Source organism: Lepisma saccharinum, chromosome 26, assembly GCF_977018435.1.
Source record: "Lepisma saccharinum chromosome 26, izLepSacc3.1, whole genome shotgun sequence".
In the NCBI taxonomy this organism is placed as follows: domain Eukaryota; kingdom Metazoa; phylum Arthropoda; class Insecta; order Zygentoma; family Lepismatidae; genus Lepisma; species Lepisma saccharinum.
Genome location: NC_139254.1, coordinates 7,540,014 through 7,546,392, shown reverse-complemented (window position 1 = coordinate 7,546,392; position 6,379 = coordinate 7,540,014). Strand labels below are relative to the sequence as shown.

The 6,379-nt window shown below is 40.2% G+C and overlaps 1 protein-coding gene across 2 annotated transcripts in view; it reads left to right on the top strand.

Annotated features, from left to right (window-relative positions):
* Nucleotides 1-1,169: 1,169 nt before the first annotated feature.
* The window catches only part of LOC145979458 (uncharacterized), a 111,461-nt gene continuing 106,251 nt past the window's right edge, over nucleotides 1,170-6,379 (top strand). For both annotated transcript variants that reach the window (XM_083112364.1, XM_083112362.1), the window contains exon 1: nucleotides 1,170-1,337. The gene's annotated coding sequence lies outside the window, so the exon portion shown is untranslated. The remainder of the gene's footprint in view (nucleotides 1,338-6,379) is intronic.

Here is a 6,379-nt window from a genome sequence, read left to right as displayed (position 1 = left end):
TTGCCAAGAAACGTTCGCCATTTTATACTTGATTGTCATTATTGGTTATGGGGCAATTTTATATTCATATTTTACCAGCATCAGCAAAAATAGATTTATTTTCCATTTATTTCCTGAGAATGTTTAATGTTTTTGGTGAACTTAACTAAGACATCATGACTGTTGGGTGTACCTATATCATAACCTGGCACCATCTGAGATTCAATACTTCTACGGGCAATTTCACGTTTTTGAGCTCTATATTAGTTCAAAGTATTATGAGTTCTGTTTGCTGGTTTGGTTTTAGACCTATTAGGCGGTTCTGTAAACAATGAATTTCATTTTTTCCCACACTCACTCACTCTTAAAAGTGATTGACTATTTGAACTGCGTTGTTGTTCATGTCTGCCTCATTCCCCGAAAATTTATTTGCATGTGTGAGTGCATGTACCCAACAATTAGCATTCATATCCTTCCCGTCGACTTGCACAAATCAAATGGCCGGTATATGCCTAGCTTCCGCAAAATCCTACGTTTTCGGCTTATTGATTCTACCACTAGCAAACAAAAGGTACAATGGCATCGCTAAACAAAGCAAACAATGGAGAATGCGCAGCTCATGTGTGCTACGAGGACGCGGTGTTTGCACTTCACCAGACCAAACTTTAGTTGGAATTTGCATGTCGAAATTCTAAACGAAATTTTTCTTTTCCGGTTTTACTCGAAGTTAAAGAAGTCCAGGAATATTTCCAGGATATTAGATCTTGGACGCAAGGGAAAGACTGGCCAAAGAAGAGTCGAAAATGTTCTTCCGCCTCCATTGTCTACAAGGGATTGCCCACAAGAAGACGTTCATAACTTGTTCCCATGCTGAAAGAGAAATCAGGCGAAGAGGTCGCCTTGCGTACCGGCGCAGAGAACACTTTCCCATCTTCCCTGCTAACATGCTTCCCTAATATCCAAAGAAGGGGCGGGCAGGCGGTGGAATCTTTTCCCTACCTGCAACCTTCAGCGGTCGATGGTGGGGTACCTGGGAAGAGGCTCGGATTCCACCTCTGCCACCCAACGCTGCTTCTCCCACTCTTAAAAAGAGAACGTTACACACTCTGTCTGCGTGCTTTTCCCTCCCCTTCCCACTGTAGGTACCCCCGTTTTGCCGATTCTTTATCTAATCCGTTCCCTCACAACACTTTCACAGTCAGTGCCGAACAGACGCCAGGGAGGCTGAAGAAAGAGTATCTGTGATAGCTGTCAGTGAGGAGAACAACTTCAGTGGAAGTAGCGGCACCTGTTGAGCATTTTCTTCAACTGGTGATCCGTAATCCCGAAAGCATTGTTGGAGAGATTTGCATTTTCTGGTAAGTTGCTCCAGTCAGATGTTAGATTGTGCTCTTGTCAAGTTGACCTGCATGTGAAAGGTTCAGCTTCTGGGAGGTTACGGATTCAAATCCGACCTTTCGAATCTTCAATATCTTTGACATATGTGCTGTGCTCCATCGTGAAGATGTTTTGAGTTCTGTTACAATTACATTTGATACACACGATATTATGTACGCAGAACTTATGTATGATAATGGACTACAGTGTAGAATCCTGAGTAATTTCCCATCAGGATCATTTGATAGTGCCAATCCCAATAAAAAATATTCTAGCAATGACAGTCACTCCTAATCCTACCATCTAGACCAGAGTAGGAAGTATTACTTGAGCACAAAAATTTTTTCTCGATTGACTGCCACGGATAGACAGGCGGACTCATCAAAATCATTTATGTTGCACGAAGCTAATTTTTCACTGAATTTGTGTTCATAACCGATATACTCTAAGAAAGCAAATGTTGACACAGACAGATATAGACATACCTAACCGTGATATAGAGCGTAAATGGTTCAACGTAAGGGACTTAATATTCATGGGGTGGGGGAATATAGAAAACCGTTAGTTAACTTGATAAATCAAGTTCGAAAGATTGATTATTTAAAAAAAACAACTTGTGCCACTATGGGATAGATACAAAAGTTACATAACAATGACTAATACTCTACATTAATTAATTTCCTAGTTTTCTACATATTGCATAATTCATAATCAGTATATGCATTCTACTAACCAAGGGAAGTTATGTTCTTTACTTAGGTAAGCTTCCAAACATTAACAAAAGTCATATCAAGTGATATGTGGGTCTTACAAGTCATAAAGTTCAATACATTCTTCTTCAAACTTCTGTTCTCGTACTTAAGCTCATGAAAAGTTGTCTTAATTTTATTTTATGGAAGCACTGCCATCTATCCGTAATAAAATCGTTATTCCTTGACTTTTCTCCCTAGTACCCCCCGATGGCTATGCCACGATAGAATCAAACCACACACGCACACAAAATCAAAATTAACTCAGAAAGGTGGATTGAAGATCCTTAGTATACAAATGTTAATCTACACCCCTCACATAACACCTTAATAACTGAGCGTGTTGAGTGACCGACCCAGGATCTCGAACCAAAGACTCCGAGTTCGAGTCTTGCCAGGGTTTCCCTATAACCATCCTGATCGTTGCGATTAACCGAAACAGGCAGAAAAACGACGTGAAAATGAAAATACATCCACCTCATGGTTGGTTTTGTCCCCTGTGCCTTACTATAACATTCACGTTTACAAAACACAGGGAGTCGATTTAGATTTTCAGAATTACAAATGCAAACACTATAGGTGTTGCAAGTAATGAACAACCATCGCTCCCGTGTGTGTTAGTTTATCGTTTGTGTGCATAAAATGGCCCACGTCCAAGCACGGAGGGCACTTGGAGTCGTTTCACACCAGCCTTAGGGTAATATATTACAGTTGGCAACATCAGCCCTTGAACTGGAAAATGTTAGCTGGGGGAATGCTCGTATGGTTTAACATGTGGCAATGAGACTGCTGGGGCATGCTTTGCAAAAATTTTGCTACCTAGGGGATACTATCACCACGCATCCCCCTCACTTCCAGGATTGGGCAACACTGATTCTTCAATTGAATATGGAATCTTTTGTTAATTTAGATGAACGTTTTGAAGTTTGCGATTCTAAAGACTCCACTGGAGGTGCTATCAAAAAGTTGTCGGGGAGAGGGGTGAGAATTTGATTTAGGTTTCTCTTCCTTTCCTTTCTAAACTATCGCTTCTTTAATCCCTTCTTCTATCCCGTGAAACATTTCTACGTCATCTAAACATGACGTCACCATACTCTCCTCAAGTACAGACATATTCCAATGGTTTCGGTGTTTAGGATCTAACTTTAGATTTTCAAAATATCACAACCGAAGGTTATGGGATCAAGTTCCAGCCTTGCATGGGGGTTCCTTCGTGTTTGTCGCATTTCATCATCAATCCTCATCGACGCGATTAGCCTAAAGAAGCACAAAATCGACGTGAAAATAATAAAAATCCAATATGGACAGTACCGTCGACCAAGGTAAGAAAATACGTTTCCCGAAGCTCAAATTTACTTTCAGTGGTACCATCTCCTACTTTATTTATAAAGTTAAATATTCATGAGGAGAGATTTCGTGCGCAAACAGCCAACGTGTGACTTTTTCCTGAACCACAAAGATGCGTGTGGAATTGCGTAACCGGCGAAAGTGCTCCTTCACATGCATTGTGTTGACAGAGGCGCCCATCACACCGGTTTCCGCAGTGTTGCCAACCAACAGTTTCACCGTCAACACGGAACTATGATTATTTATTTTATTTATTGATTCGATTTGCTATATTTTACTTCGCTTTTTGTGCCACTTTTGGCTAATTTGCGAAGATGGGGATGAGTGATGATATGATGAAATTGATGAATGGACACTCACAAATATTCATGCCCAGGACAGGATTCGAACCCGGGACCCCTGGCGTCGTAGCGCGATCTGCAAACCACTCCGCTACAGGGGCCGGCGGCACTATGTTTTCCTCACAAATTTATCCTATTATGGAAACCGTTTAGGAACTCGGGTGTCATTATATATATGGAAGGGGGTCTATCATATACTCTATTGATAGGTCTTGACGTGCAGATTCCGAAAATTTAAAATCGCCATATCTCTGGTCCTAATTGAGCTAGGAGGATGGTTGATAGCTTGTTGTACTCGGAATGAAGCCCTCTTTCCGATTCTACAATACCAAATGGGGGTTTCCATTTAAAATTTCACAGTTGCCCCCGCCCCACCCCCAGGGGGTGGGGTTAGGGAATCAAGTGTGATATCATTGAATAGCTTTCCTTCACTTATTAAACACGTATTTTTTCGTTTTCCGATTGGATGTGTATTTCTCACGATATGTGACCGTACCGGGACTTTTGGACCACCCGGTATATATATATATATATATATATATATGTTTCTTTCTCGCAAAATTTTCCTTTCATGTAAAGAAATCATAGTGACAAAAGTAATAATTGTGGTGGTATTTTCGTTGGCCTATGTTCGTATATATGAAAAATGCTAAACAATTTAACCACAAATATCTTTATAGCCAGCCTAATCGCTACCGGGCGAGATGCTGCAGGGTGGAACCTTGGCCAAGCATGGATTAGCTTGCTGCTTCACCCATTCATAAGTTCATGATTCATCCGCATCGTCGCTATTCACCGAAGATCACTGTGCGAATTAACGGGGGGGCTGCCGGGGATTCCCCCCCTAAATTTTTCTTAATCCCTGCCAGGGATGTTTTAACCCCCCCTGAAGAAATTGAAACTGAAAGCATGTTGAACGCCATTTCGTAACTATGGAAGAAGCATCTCTTAAAATCATTCGGGAACAGTAAGTTAACCTTTAAAACAATTGCTTCGTACTTTGCGTCTGAATAGCCTGTTGGTTCCTTTTTTACAATGTCGTCGGGTGCAAAGCTTGCACAAAAAGCTCCCAGACTGGCGCCGTTAGCGGGCTATGGTTAATGGTCGTGGCAAGTAGAGTTAATTTCCTCAGCTTTGTTCATTGGAGGTAGATCGTATTTCTAGCTGCACCCTGCCATTGAGTTCAATTGAGACATACATACTCAAAGAAGTTGAAATAAGAAGCACCAGTAGAAAATTATGAACATGAAACTGGAACCTAATTTTGTGTACAGTGAGATCCATGAGTATTAGCGCGCAAATTGTCCATCACCATGTTCGTGCACTTTATTTGACCCAATAAGAGCTTCAAGAATTAATAGAAAACTCAAAACTAGCTGTTGACAACATACTACATACATACCAGGATACATAAAAATCCATCGCTCAAAAACACATACCGGTAGGATGTGAGAGAAAATTAATGAAAATATTCATGGATGATTTGCACGGTAATACTCATGGATCCCACTGTACACACTTAATATTTTAATTTCATGAGTGGTTACTATTTGTCACTTCTTTCCTTGTAGTAGAACGATATGTGGGACGAAAGCTGACAATTGATTATTTCTTTATGTAACTCTTAAATCTCATGAAAATTACAACTGAGTAATGGAATATAATTTTAATAAAAACATATAGAGTTATAATAAATAACGGATATGATAATGACAAACTCTACCGGTTTACTATATTTTTTATCTATGATTTTATGAAAATTTGACCTGGTTAACTGTAACAATTCTTATTTATTGCATATATTTGTATATATTTATTATACACGCCATCTATATTTATTAATATAAATTAAACAACAATTCAGGCACGAAAGTAAAACAAAAACAGAAGTCAGATAGCTTCAAATTATCCAGTAATGTGTACAGCATCCAATCGCTTAAAAACACATACAGAGCATTCCATGACATTCGCTACGAGACTCGGCGGAAAGCGGTCCGGCATCAGCGCTTGTCTTTCCCGATGAACGGGGTCCGCGACAGTCACTAGAGTCGGCTATTAAAATTACACTTTTCATATTGTGTACTAACCTTGACTACAGAAGGTGTTGAAAATGATGTCCCTCTGCTGCAACACATTCCTGGCATCTCCGAAGGAAATTGGCATTTACACGTGCAAGTTCGTCTACTGTAATTCAACCGATTAAGAATTTTAGCGGCTCTAAATGCTGTGGTTTTTGAAACACCCCTTTCTTGTGAGAGGAGAGTGTTTTAACCTTTGTCCTATCTCATAGAGTTTTTCCTCAGTAAGTACACGTGGGTTTTTCTTTCCACTTTTATTCAGAACTGACCCTGTTACTCTAAACTTTTTTGCGAGGTTTAATATAGTGGTCCTACGTGGAACGGGAACACCAGGAAATTTCGTTGCAAAACGTCGTCGCACTTCTCCGCAATTCCTCTTTCCGAAGTAACACTCGACAAGATAAATCCTTTGTTGTAATGTAAACTTTTGTGGTGCCATATTAACACACAATCTTCAATCTTCAACACACGGACACGACACAACACAACACAACTTCCGAGGGAGGAT